This window comes from Saccopteryx bilineata, chromosome X (genome assembly GCF_036850765.1).
Source record: "Saccopteryx bilineata isolate mSacBil1 chromosome X, mSacBil1_pri_phased_curated, whole genome shotgun sequence".
NCBI classification, from domain to species: domain Eukaryota; kingdom Metazoa; phylum Chordata; class Mammalia; order Chiroptera; family Emballonuridae; genus Saccopteryx; species Saccopteryx bilineata.
In genome coordinates, this window is record NC_089502.1 from 132,058,728 (window position 1) to 132,073,208 (window position 14,481).

At 41.3% G+C, this 14,481-nt stretch overlaps 2 protein-coding genes across 6 annotated transcripts in view; both read left to right on the forward strand.

Moving 5' to 3' along the window:
• The window catches only part of BCLAF3 (BCLAF1 and THRAP3 family member 3), a 71,964-nt gene that overhangs the window by 16,461 nt on the left and 41,022 nt on the right, over window positions 1-14,481 (forward strand). The gene's annotated exons all lie outside the window — the stretch shown is intronic.
• The window catches only part of SH3KBP1 (SH3 domain containing kinase binding protein 1), a 467,100-nt gene that overhangs the window by 16,371 nt on the left and 436,248 nt on the right, over window positions 1-14,481 (forward strand). The gene's annotated exons all lie outside the window — the stretch shown is intronic.

Below are 14,481 nucleotides of genomic sequence, written 5' to 3' on the forward strand. Positions count from 1 at the left end.
GAGATCAACTGCTGCCATAAGTTTTGGATTGTCTTTTTGTAAGATGTTCATTACTTCTTGTGCATCAGGTAAGGTTCCATCTGTACTAGGAGAATTTTTGTTAATATTTCTATAGTCTGTGGTAATTCTATAGGTTCCATTTGGCTTTTTTACTGGCCACACTGGCCTATTTTATATATAATCTTGAGGTAGGTGATCTTCCTACCTCAATTATGTCTTCATCTATTAATTTGTTTATGGCCTCTGTCACCTCTTGATGTCCACCTTTTAATGGGTATTGTGGGGGTAAATGAGGCTTTTAAAGGTTTGGTAAAAATATGGGTTTTATTTGACACTGCTAAATTTGTTTGAAATTTATGTAATCTTGGTGTATATGTTTTTACCTTTAATAAATATGGTGATATATCCATTCCTATAATATTTTGAAAATTTGGGTTTACATAAAAGGTTACTTCTTTTGTTAATCTTTTATAATATATAATTCCATCTCTTGCTGCTATTAATGAATCTCCTGTTATTCTTTCAACTCCAATTAATCTTTTTGATTTATATATTCCCTTTAATAAGGAGACTTTGGAACCTGTATCTATGAGGAATTGTGTTTGAAATTTTTTACCACTATGGGAATTTTAGTTCAAGGGTAACATAAGGTCTGTTATCTCCTGGTTTCTGTATAATTGTACTGCTTAATTTCTTTGCTATTGCTTGTATTTGCCCCCCTTGTTGTTTCTCAGGGGGCCATTCCAGTTATTTTACTGTTTTTGTTGGAATGGGTTATTTATATTTTCATTTTGGTTGGAGAAAGGATTATTCTTATTTTTTCTCCAACTTTGGTTTTGATTTCCCTCTTGTTCCCTGAATTTGAAAGGGTTATTTTGATTTTGTTGATTAAATGGATTATTTCTTTTCCAGTAAAAGGTTTGGTTTTTTAAACAGTTTGGGTTTCCTTGTTTAATAGGGCTCCTGTATGATGATTTAAAGTTATTATTTTCATTATTCTTTTATATTGGAACCTATTTGTGGTTCTCCCTAGGTTTGGCATGGGTGTGTAATAGGTAAATTGATTTTTCCCATTTAAGTCCTCATGTAATTGTATCCTTTCTCTAATGTCCTCTGCTGTGGATGCCCCTTGTAACAGGTTTTGTAAAGGTATTTTATAATTCTTGGGGGTCCATGTATGTGAGCTCTGATAATCCCTGAGGTATTTTTATTTTCCCACAGGTTTTCCAAATCATCCTCATATATACTTAGTAAATGTACTAGCTTTCTTACCCGTATCTTTAAATATCCTATTTCTGTCCATCTAGCTGTTATTGCTCCTGATGTTAGGTCTATTGTAGGGTATGCTGTTCTCCATGCTTCCCTAATCCAGTTTCATAAGGATGCTATTCTGTTCTTATTCTTATCTAGTAGCAATCCAAGTTGGTGTTTAATGTTTGGGTTTTCAATTGCATCTATAACTGCTTTTAATTCATCTGTAGTTAGGAGGGTTGTATGACCTCCCTGTTCATAAATTTTTATTAGCCAATCGACATCTATATTATTTCCTTGAATTAATGTTTTTCTTAAATCTACTAGCTCTGTTCGGGTGTATGGATTAAATTCAATAGTTTCCTCATTATTAGCATCTTCCTGTTTAATAGTTTTCTTTCTTATTACTGCTGGGTTTGCTTTGACTCTTGCTAATACTTTCCCTGCTAGTTCCTTGCCTTTGTGTGTATCTGCATCTATTTGTTCAATGGTTTGGACGAGAATCCTTCTACCCTCTCTATAATAGTGTTTTTAAGTTGTTTGGGTTTTTAAGGTCACATGAGATATTTCCTGCGACTGGGACCTTAAACCTTTTCCTTAGGGAGTCCTCTGTCCTCCTCCAAGGACTTTCTGAGGTGGTATTACAGGTTCTTTTCTTTCTTAAAGATTTTTCTAAAGAAAGTTTTAATCTTTTACATTTTCCTTCTTAATACTAATTCCTATTCCATATCTTCTAAATGGGTAAAACTTTTTTGGGTCAGTATGTGGATATCTGAAACTAGTTTCTACTCTATACTCCCTCCAGCACTCTCTGAGGCCTTTAATTTTAGCTTTAAGCAATATATTTTCATGAATTTGCTCCAGGACTTATTTTGTCGATCCTCTTTATAATATTTTTTATAATTTGTGGGCTTTAGAATGGTTTTCTCAGAGTTGCCTTTCAAGAGTGATAACCATCTGCTGAGTCCACCTTGGGATATTCTCCTTAGTATAGGCTGGTCAGTAACACCCCTGACTAGGTCAGACCCGAAGATAGAAGAACAAATTTTTGCCTCTTAGTATTGGCTGGTCGGTATACACCCTGACTGGGTCAGACCTGGAGATGGAAGAGGTTTCCCTCAGCTTCTAGCTATAGCCTTAAAACTGTATGAGGTCAAAAGATTTATTCAGCTTTTGGCTGACGGCCCCTAAACCATATGGAGTTTATGAATTTCCCTTCACTTCTGCCCTCTGGTTTTAAGCCAGAAATTTCCAATTGAAATTGCCTTTTTAAGGCTGAGTGCCAACTATGCCAGTTGTCCCAGTAGAGCCCAAACTCTACGTTGATCAGGCATCCCTGATTTGACTTCCCCGTGCAGTGTCCCTCGAAAAGCAGGGCTGGCAGCCTTTTCGAGACTATTTTTGAGGCAGTTATGAGGATTCTCCTTATCAGGGCCGAGACCAACTGCCACTGGAGGAAAGACATGACTGACACAGAAGTTAGTTGCAGGAGTCACACAAGCAGTTTATTACTCACAAATCCATTTGGCGTGCCTGGGTACAGCTTAAAGGGGCTCTGTCAGCATGCTCCTCTCGGCTGTCTTTGGTCAGAGCGGTGTGGAGACATTCCATGTTCACATTGGAGTCTGGGTGACTACCGCAGCTGGGGGGCCCCTTAGCTTTAGTACCTTTTCTGGCCAATGCCTTCTAACAGGTGTTAATCTATAAGATTATCATCTCAAACCACCTCTTTGGAAGTTCCTCGAAGGGAGCCCTTTTTATGTTAATCTACTGAAATGTCACATCAAGCCACTTTGAAGATGTTCCTAGGGGAGCCTCCTAAGTCAATCCACAGTTATGACATCAAGCCACTTCTTATCTATATGTAAATTCACACACACACTAACTGAGCCCTGCGCAGAAGGCAGAGTCTGTTTATCATGGCTGTGCACACTATATTAATTCCTATCCGGATGGCATAACTTTAATTTCCTTAATTGCTTTTAATATTATATCCTAACTATTTTTATGTATCTTCCATGTTTTTCTATATTTCTATATATTTAATTACTATAACCTTATATTACTGTAACAGCGCTCAAGCTGGCAACCTCAGGATTTTGAACCTGGGTCCTCCGTGTCCCAGTCCGATGATCTAGTCACTGCGCCATGTCCTGGTCAGGCTGTGGAGCCTTGTTACAAAGCCTTTCCTGGGGAATTCTTAATTGCTACGTTCACAGTTAGTATGGAATCTCTGTCAGTTGATTTTTGGAGGAGAGGAGTAACAGCTTTATTGAGATATAATTTACATAGCACACAATTCACCCATTTAAAAGTGTACAATTCAGTGTTTTTTTAGTACATTCACAGAGTTGTGCAACCATCATCACAGTCTAATTTTAGAACACATTCATCACCCCCAAAAAGAAACACCCATGCTCCCCCACTTCCTGCCCCGGCTCTGCAACCAGCAGTCTACTTTCTGTTTCTATGGATTGAGTTATACAATATGTAGTCTTTTTTTAATTTTTTTTTCCTTTTTTGCATTTTTTCGAAGCTGGAAACGTGGAGGCAGTCAGACAGACTCCCACATGCGCCTGACAGGGATCCACCCGGCATGCCCACCAGGGGGCGATGCTCTGCCCATCTGGGGCGTTGCTCTGTTGCATCCAGAGTCATTCTAGCGCCTGAGGCAGGGACCATAGAGCCATCCTCAGCGCCCGGGCCATCTTTGCTCCAGTGGAGCCTTGGCTGCCGGAGGGGAAGAGACAGACAGAGAGGAAGGAGAGGGGGAGGGGTGGAGAAACAGATAGGCGCTTCTTCTGTGTGCCCTGGCCGGGAATCAAACCTGGGACCCCTGCACACCAGGCCGACGCTCTACCACTGAGCCAACCGGCCAGGGCCTATGTATATGTAGTCTTTTTAAAAAAATTATTGATTTTTAAGGAGATAGGAAGGGAGAGAGAAAGTGAAACATCAACTTGTTGTTCCACTTATTTATGCACTCGTTGGTTGATTCTTGTATGTGCTCTGACTGGGGATTGAGCTTGCAACCTTGATTTCTCAGGATGATGTTCTAACCAACTGAGCTACCTGGCCAGGATTCTGTTCAGATTATATCAGTCTTTCATCTTTTACAACATGTAGTCTTTTGCAACTGGCTTCTTTTACTTAGAATATTGATCTCAAGGTTCATCCCTGTTTAAACACATGTCAGTATTTTACTCCTTTTTATGGCCAAATAATATTCCATTGTATGGATATACCACAATTGTTGAGTCATTCATTGCTCTGTAGACACTTGAATTGTTTCTGCTTTTTTAGCTGTTATGAATAATGCTCCTGTAAGTATTTGTGTACAGGTTTTTGTGTGGGCATATATTTTTATTTTTTTTACTTTTCTTGGGTATGCACCTAAGAGTAGGATTGCTGGGTCATATGGTAACTTTATGTTTAATTTTTTTTGCATATATGCTTCATATACATTCACTTTATTTTTTTATTGATTTTAACTTATTGTGTTTACACAGATTCTAGTGTTGCCCTGAATGCATCCCCCCTCCCCCATATTCCCAACATCTCCCTTGCCCCCCTCCCCATAGCGCCCTCACCGCTTCCCTTTCAGCTTTATCCCATCCTATCATCCCCTTTCCCTCTGTCCTCTTTTCCTCTGGTCTTTTTGATCCCCTCTCTGTCTCAATTCCGTTCCTCAGTTCACATTGTTCATTGGATTCCTCGAATGAGTGAGGTCATATAATATTTTTCTTTTTCTGCCTGGCTTATTTCACTCAACATAATAGTTTCCAGGTCCATCCATGTTGTTGCAAAAGGTAAGATTTCCTTCTTTTTCATGGCCCCATAGTATTCCATTGTATATATGTGCCACTGCTTTTTAATCCACTCATCCACTGACGGACACTTGGTCTGTTTCCAGATCTTCGCCATTGTAAACAATGCTGCCATAAACATGGGGGTGCATTTCTCCTTTTGGAATAATTCTATGGTGTTCTTGGGGTATATTCCTAAAAGTGGGATAGCTGGGTCAAAAGGCAGTTCCATTTTAATTTTTTGAGGAATCTCCATACTGTTTTCCACAGTGGCTGCACCAGTCCGCATTCCCACCAGCAGTGCAAGAGGGTTCCCTTTTCTCCACATCCTCGCCAGCACTTAGTCTGTGTTGCTTTGTTGATGAGCACCATTCTGACTGGTGTGAGGTGATAGCTCGTTGTGTTTTTTTTTTTTTAATAAATTTTTATTAATGGTAATGGGATGACATTAATAAATCAGGGTACATATATTCAAAGAAAACATGTCTAGGTTATTTTGTCATTAAGTTATGTTGCATACCCCTCGCCCAAAGTCAGATTGTCCTCCGCCACCCTCTATCTAGTTCTCTGTGCCCCTCCCCCTCCCCCTAACTCTCTCCCTCCCTCCCTCCCTCCCATGTCCTCCCTCCCCCACCCCTGGTAACCACCACACTCTTGTCCATGTCTCTTAGTCTCATTTTTATGTTCCACCAATGTATGGAATCATGTAGTTCTTTTTTTCTGATTTACTTATTTCACTCCTTATAATGTTATCAAGATCCCACCATTTTGCTCGTTGTGGTTTTAATTTGCATTTCTCTAATGATTAGTGATGTTGAGCATTTTTTCATATGCCTGTTGGCCATCTATCTGTATGTCCTCTTTAGAGAAGTGTCTGTTCATTTCTTTTGCCCATTTTTTGATTGGATTGTTTGTCTTCCTGGTGTTGAGTTTTACAAGTTCTTTATAAATTTTGGTTATTAACCCCTTATCAGACGTATTGTCAAATATATTCTCTCATTGTGTAGTTTGTCTTTTTATTCTGTTCTTATTGTCTTTAACTGTGCAGAAGCTTTTTAGTTTGATATAGTCCCATTTGTTTATCCTGTCTTTTATTTCACTTGCCCATGGAGATAAATCAGTAAATATATTGCTGTGAGAGATGTTGGAGAGCTTACTTCCTGTGTTTTCTTCTAAGATGCTTATGGTTTCATGGCTTACATTTAAGTCTTTTACCCATTTTTAGTTTATTTTTGTAAGTAGTGTAAGTTGATGGTCTAGTTTCATTTTTTTGCAGGTAGCTGTCCCATTTTCCTAAAACCATTTGTTGTAGAGGCGGTCTTTACTCCATTGTATGCTCTTACCTCCTTTGTCAAATATCAGTTGTCCATAAAGGTGCGGGTTTATTTCTGGGTTCTCTGTTCTGTTCCATTGACCTATGTGCCTATTCTTATGCCAGAACCAAGTTGTTTTGAGTACAATGGCCTTGTAGTATAACCTGATATCAGAAGTGTGATACCTCCCACTTTATTCTTCTTTTTCAAGATTGCTGAGGCTATTCGTGTTCTTTTTTATTTTTTTTTATTTTTCTGAAGCTGGAAACGGGGAGAGACAGTCAGACAGACTCCCGCATGCGCCCGACCGGGATCCACCCGGCACGCCCACCAGGGGCGAAGCTCTGCCCACCAGGGGGCGATGCTCTGCCCCTCCGGGGCGTCGCTCTGCCGCGACCAGAGCCACTCTAGCGCCTGGGGCAGAGGCCAAGGAGCCATCCCCAGCGCCCGGGCCATCTTTGCTCCAATGGAGCCTTGGCTGCGGGAGGGGAAGAGAGAGACAGAGAGGAAGGAGGGGGGGGGGTGGAGAAGCAAATGGGTGCTTCTCCTATGTGCCCTGGCTGGGAATTGAACCCGGGTCCCCCGCATGCCAGGCCGACGCTCTACCGCTGAGCCAACCGGCCAGGGCCTATTCGTGTTCTTTTTTGGTTCCATATAAATTTTTGGAATATGTGTTCTATATCTTTGAAGTATGTCATTGGTATTTTAATTGGTATTGCTTTGAATTTATAAATTGCTTTGGGTAATACAGACATTTTAATGATGTTTATTCTTCCTAACCATAAACACGGTATATGCTTCCACTTCTTTGTATCTTTCTTAATTTCTTTTATCAATGTTTTATAATTTTCTGAGTACAAGTCTTTAATCTCCTGGGTTAAATTGACTCCTAGGTACTTTATTTTTTTTGGTTGCAATAGGGAAGGGGATTCTTTCCTTAATTTCTCTTTCTGACAATTCATTGTTGGTATATAAAAATGCCTCTGATTTCTGAGTATTAATTTTATATCCTGCCACCTTGCTGAATTCATTTACCAGGTCCAGTAGTTTTTGACTGAGACTTTAGGGTTTTCTATATACAGTATCATATCAGCAAATAATGATAGTTTTACTTCTTTTCCAATTTGGATGCCTTTTATTTCTTCTTCTTGTCTGATTGCTGTGGCTAGGACTTCCAGTACCGTTGAATAAGAGTGGTGAAAGAGGGCGCCCCTGTCTTGTTCCTGATCTTAAGGGGATTGCTTTAATTTTTGCCCATTGAGTATGATGTTGGCTTTGGGTTTGTCATAGGTGGCTTTTATCATGTTGAGGTATGTTCCCTGTAATCCCACTTTCCTGAGAGTTTTGATCATGAATGGGTGCTGGATTTTATCAAATGCTTTTTCTGCATCTATTGAAATTATCATGTGGTTTTTCTCCTTTCTTTTGTTTATGTGATAAATCACGTTGATTGATTTGTGAATATTGTACCAGCCTTGCCTCCCCAGAATAAATCCCACTTGATCATGGTGTATGATTTTTTTCATATATTGCTGGATCCGGTGTGCTAATATTTTGTTGAGGATTTTAGCATCTAGGTTCATCAGGGATACTGGCCTATAATTTTCTTTTTGTGTGTTGTCTTTGCCTGGTTTTGGAATCAGAATTATGCTCGCCTCATAAAAGGAGCTTGGAAGTCTTCCTTCCTCTTGAATTTTTTGAAATAGCTTGAGAAGGATAGGAATTAATTCTTCTTTGAATATTTGGTAGAATTCACTTGTGAAGCCATTGGCCCCGGGCTTTTGTTTGTTGGTAGTGTTTTGGTAACTGTTTTCGATCTCATTTGTTGTAATCGGTCTGTTTAGGTTTTCTGATTGTTCCAGATTGATTTGTAAAAGATTATGTTTCAAAGAATTTGTCCATTTCATCTAGGTTGTCTAATTTTTTGGCATACAGTTCTTCATAGTATTTTCTTACAGTCCTTTGTATTTCTGTTTTGTCAGTTGTTATTTCTCCACTCACATTTCTAATTTTATTTATTTGAGTCCTCTCTCTCTCTTTCTTGGTGAGTCTGGTTAAAGGTTCATCGATCTTGTTTACCTTTTCAAAGAACCAGCTCCTTGTTGTTTCATTGATCATCTGTATTTCCTTAGCCTCTATGTCATTTATTTCCGCTCTGATCTTTATTATTTCTTTCCTTCTACTACCTCTGGGCTTTACTTGCTGTTCTTTTTCTAGTTCTTTTATATACAGGGTCAAGTTGTTTATTTGAGCTTTTTCTAGCTTCTTGAGGTATGCCTGAAACGCTATGAACTTCTCTCTCAGTACTGCTTTTGTTGTGTCTCATAAATTTTGAGTTGTGTGCTCATTATCATTTGTTTCTAGGAATTTTTTTATTTCTTCTTTGATATTATTGTTAACCCATTCGTTATTTAATAACATGCTATTTAGTTTCCATGTGTTTGAGTAGTTTTCAGTTTTTCTGTTGTGGTTGATTTCTAGTTTCATGCCATTGTGATCAGAGAAGATGCTTGATATGATTTCAGTCTTCTTCAATTTGTTGAGACCGCTTTTGTGCCCTAACATGTGGTCTATCTTAGAGAATATACCATGAGCACTTGAAAAGAATGTATATTCTGTCAGCGCTGGCCGGCTGTGACTGTCACTGCGGTTTCCACCTCTCCTACATGGGAGGGGCTGTGTTCACGTGCCGGGGTGTACAAGCCTGGGCACCACGGGCAGGGTGAGCACCTTTGCTCAGCCTCAGGTCTTCACCTCTTCCCAGGGGGTGGAGTTGCACTCGTGCATTGGGCCACAAGCCCCGGCCTTGCGGGCCGGGCAGGGTTGCGTGCCCATGCTCAGCGGCGGGTCTCTGCACATCCCAGGCTTTCACCTTTCCCCTGCAGGTGCAATTGGAGGCTGGCCCGCAGCCGGCCAGACCGCTTTTGTATGCCCCTTCTGCCCCCCACCAGGGAGACTGAACTTATGCCGGGCCTCAGTCATGGCCGCCCGGCTTCTGCCCCGCCAACAGGACTGCACTTCCACTTCCGCTATTACTGCTTGCCCTCCAGCGAGTCCTCAGCAGTGTGGGTGGGAGCGCTGCATCTCAGTCCCTAGCACTCAATACTATATTCCTTAAGGCTTCCTCCTCCTTCTAAGCAACTCTGCTTTTAGTGCTGCGGAAGAGCTTGTTTGGCTGGTGTCCTGCTTCCCTTTGATGGTATTGCTGTTTCCAGGGGAAATATTCACTTCAGGTTTGGGGAGTGACTCAGCCCAGGGGTTAGGGTGGCTGTCCCTCAAAGTGTTTCTCTCTGTGCCTCCTAGATTACACTCTCTTCCTGCTACTCTGGTCCTCTCCTCTCTCCCATCTCCCAGAGCCCCGGGTGAGTGGTTGTGAAAGAGGTTTTCTGTGTGGTCCCTTTAAGAAGAATCCTGTTTTTTCACAAACAGTATCTTGACTTGTTTCCCAGCTAAATACTGTCCATACGCTTCTTCTAGGCTCTGGGGCTGCAGGCTGGGGCTTTGTTCATGGGGCCCAGGACCCTCCCCTCTCCGCTAAACTCACTTTCCGCCACATGAGTCTCTCCAGGTTGCTGTTCGCTCCCGGGAGCTGGGCAGCCCTCTCCGCGTTTCCCCTTTTCCTACCAGTCTCACTGTGGCTTTTTCAGTTTTCCTTGGTTAAAGAGTCCTCTTAATTTAGTCCAAAGTTGGTTTTTCCAGATGATGGTTCTTAAAATCAAGTTGTAATCCATTTTGGTTCTGGGAGGTGGAAATTCGTACATCCACCTGCTCCATTGCCATCTTGCAGCCCCCTATGTTTAATAATTTTTTTTTTAAGTGAGAGGAAGGGAAACAGAGAGATAGACTCCCACATGTGCCCTGACTGGGATCCATTTGGCAACCACCATCTGGGGCCAATGCTCTGCCCATCTGTGGCTGTGCTCACAACTGAGCTGTTTTTAGCCCCTGAGGTGGAGGCTCCACGGAACCATCCTCAGCACCTGGGTCCCATGTGCTCGAACCGATCAATCCATGGTTGCAGAAGAGGAAGGGAGAGAGAGAGTGAGAGAGAGAAGGGGGAGAAAGAGAGGAAGAGAAGCAGAGGATTGTTTCTCCTATGTGCCCTGACCGGGAATAGAACCTGAGACTTCCACATGCCAGGCCACTAAGCAAACCAGCCAGGGCAAAAGAGGGTTTTTAAAGAATATCCTTAAATGCTTTGGGTTATATTTATTCTGTTTGGACTACAGGCTTAGAGTTTTCTTCTGCTTCATGGTTTTTTGGGGAGGTATTTTCCTCAGTTCAGAAACCTTTTTTTTCATTCTCTTATAAACACAGCAACATCAGACTTTAGAGTTTCTGTAAATCTCATAAGTGTGAAATGGTATCTTACTGGTTTAATTTTGTTTTCCTGATTTGGTAAGGCTGAGTATATTTTCCTATGTTGATTGGACATTTGTGTTTCCTCTTTGTTGAAAACTCAACATAGCTGCCATATATACTGTGAGACAGATTGCGGGAAGAGCAGAGTCTGGGGGGAAGCGAGGAGTTTGTTCTTGGGCATGTTTGCAGCTGCTAGTAGGCTGTTGGATATGTGAGACTGCAGTACAGAGGACAGGTGAGGACTGGAAGTTGGGGGTTGCTGGTTTATAGAGAGTATTTAAAGCCTTGAAACTAAATGAGAGTGCAGACTGAGGAGAAAGTATAGACAATGAGAAGTCCAAACACTGTAGTTGTTACAGGGGGTGTGAGGGAAGCGAGGAGACCTCGATTCTTATCTTGAGAGAAAGAATTCAATCAAGTGACAAAATGAAGCAAGTAAAAAGAATGTATTGGCCGTACAGAAAGAAAGCTAGGGGAAAGGGGTCCTTGGAGATAGGTTCAGGGGTTAGCCTGGGATGAGCTGCCGCTGCCCACTGCTCTCCTGGTTGCAAGACTCATGGGTTCCCTTAGAGCTTAGGAGAAAGAGAAGGGCGAGGAATATATATCTGGGGCAAAAAGAGGAGAAAGGGGAAGAGAAAGGCGCAGGCATGCCCCCGGAAGGGAGAGTGCCCTGGGATCTCTGTCCTAAGGGTTTTAAGGGTGGGGATTTTAGGGAAGGTCCCAGAGGAGTATTTTTTTTTTAATTATTTATTTACTTATTTTGTAAGTCAGAGGAGGGAAGATAGACAGACTCCCGCATGCTTTCTAACCGATTCCACCCGGCAACCCTGCCTGGGGCCAACACTCGAATCAACCAAGCTATCCTCAGTGCATGGGGATGATGCAGTGCTCCAATCAGTCCAGCCTCTGGCTGCGGGAGGTGAAGGGAGGAAGAAAGGGGGGAGAGAGGGAGGGGAGAGGAGCAGATGGTCGGTTTTCATGTGTGCCCTGACCTGGAATTGAACTGAGGACGTCCATATGCCTGGTCAGTGTTCTAGCCCAGCAGTTCTCAACCTGTGGGTCGCGACCCTGGCGGGGATATGTTTTGGTCATTCGACCCCCGCCGGGGTTGTGACCCACAGGTTGAGAACCGCTGTTCTAGCCACTGAGCAAACTGGCCAGGGTCCCAGGGGAGAATCTTAATAGAATATTCATTAGTTCTCCAAGTGTATTCTTTTAGAGTGGTGTTCTCCACTGATTGGTTGGCACTAAGACAGGGGGTTATTAGTCAATGTAGCTGGTCCTGAGATCAGTCATGGCTTTCCTTTGTCAGGTTTTCTGCTTTTCTGGGCCTGGAGCTGAAAACATAACTGAGGCCTAGATGTTACCTCGAGGGCTTAATGCTTAAGCACTATTTTCCAGCTTTCTTGTTTGTTCCTCCTCTAAAGTACTCGAAAACCACATGATTTGCTCTAAGGGAGTCTAAAACCATATGACTTGCAATATGCAAGGGAAGAAAGGTCAGGGGAGGGTCCGAATTTCATGACTAACTATAAGAAATCAGGGGTTCTAAACGGCATAACCAGCTAAGCCAGGAAAGGTAACCCTGGGAGGAGATCTAGCAAATGATATGTACTCAGCAACATTTGTTGAATGAATGCATTTTGATATTTGTAGTTATTAGTAAACAACTTCCTCTTTAGTATCTTAATCTTCTACTACATCTGAACTATTTGTTCTTCCTAGCTTCAAATTCATTTTTTGGAAATTAGTGTAATAACTAAATTAATTGACTTCAATATACTTATTTGGTGAGCTGACTCAAGTCCTTTCACCTTATATGCTTTTACTTTCTTCTGAATTTCATTAGAACTACAGTTTACAAATGTGTGACTGTGAAGACTCCCTTTTTAAACTGATATCAACATCATAATAATTATACTTGATCAGTCAATAGAAAACTACATAGTGACAAGCCATTTATATTTTAAGAGTCACTATAGTATCTTCAGATATTTGTGACATGTATTACATAATATGTGCATGGTGGATGTATGTATTATTCATGGACCAATGGCAATAATTTTGAAGGCCCCAAAGGTTTGGGGCTAGTAAGTTGAGAACTACTTATTTATAATATCAGAACTAAGGAGGGTTACTGCAATGTAAATAATAGGTAGTATGGAAGATTATACCCTGATGACATATTTTTAAAATTTAATTCCCGAAACTATCAGTTACTTTTTTTAAATTTTTTTTTTATTATTTATTTATTCATTTTAGAGAGGAGAGGGAGAGACAGAGAGAGAGAGGAGAGACAGAGAAGGGGGGGAGGAGCTGGAAGCATCAACTCCCATATGTGCCTTGACCAGGCAAGCCCAGGGTTTCGAACCGGCGACCTCAGCATTCCCAGGTCGACGCTTTATCCACTGCGCCATCACAGGTCAGGCTACTATCAGGTACTTTTAAAGATTGAAGTGTATTTTTAAAATAAATCAAGTTTGGCCTGATTAGGTGGTCACACAGTGGATAGAGCATCAAACTGGGATGCTGAGGACCCAGGTTCGAAACCCTGAGATTGCTGACTTGAGCGCTGGCTCATCTGGCTTGAGCACAGGCTTGCCAGCTTAAGCATGGGATCACCAGCTTGAGCCCAAACGTAAGTGACTTGAAACCCAAGGTCGCTGGCTTGAGCCCAAGGTCACTGGCTTCAGCAAGGGGTCACTGGCTCGGCTGAAGCCTCCTGGTCAAGTCATATATGAGAAGCAATCAATGAACAACTGAAGTGATGCAACTATGAGTTGATGCTTCTCATCTCACTCTCTTCCTGTCTCTGTCTTCTCTCTGCTATCTCACATAAATGAGTTGATGTTTCTATCTCTCTCCCTTCCTGTCTCTCTCTTCTTTCTGCTCTCACATAAAAATAAAAAATCAAGTTTGTGTCTTTTGATATTTACTTATTTGAAATTATTTTAGCAAGAAAAAATCAAAAGCAAGGTAAATGTTTAATTGTGCTTAATTATCTGATGGAGGGTAGGTAGGAATTGAGTGCAGTCGTCCCTCACCATATTGAGGTTCACTTTTCATGGTTTCACTATTGCAGATTTTTAAATTATATATATCTAATTTTTGTATCGCAGATTTTTTGCTATATCGTGGGATTTTGTGGTATATAGGTATTTTTATATATTTATTATTTTAATTTTTGCTATAAAATAAGCAAAATAAGTATGGGAAGGTTAATAACTGTATGGGAAAGGTTTATAAGAGTGTGGGGAGGGTTTATAAAGCCTTCAAATATATATAAATAATAAAGTGAATATAAGGTTGCTACTTCACAGATTTTCGCCTATCATGGGGGGTTCTGGAACTTAACCCCCGTGATAAACGAGGGGCCACTGTGTCATTGGTCACTGTAATTCTTATGTGACAATTGAGAAAACAGGAGATCCCATCCAGTATTCTTAAACATTTTGACTGTGATTACATGAAGTGTGTGTGTACATGGGGAAAGACCAGGGGGGTAGCAGTGCTTGTATTCGCATGGGTTCTGGGTAATTTTTTCCTCTTTTTGGAACACTTACTTGTTAGTTGCTGTGTTCCAGGCAATATTCTAAGCCCTTTTCATAAGTCACCTCAGGATCATCAAACTACTGCATTTGGTGACTGGACCCTGTTTGTGTATGTGTGTGAGGGGGCTTGACTTAAGAATGTTTTAAAAAAAAATTTTTGTCTTAGAGCGAGGAGAGAGAAGGGGGAGGAACGGGAAG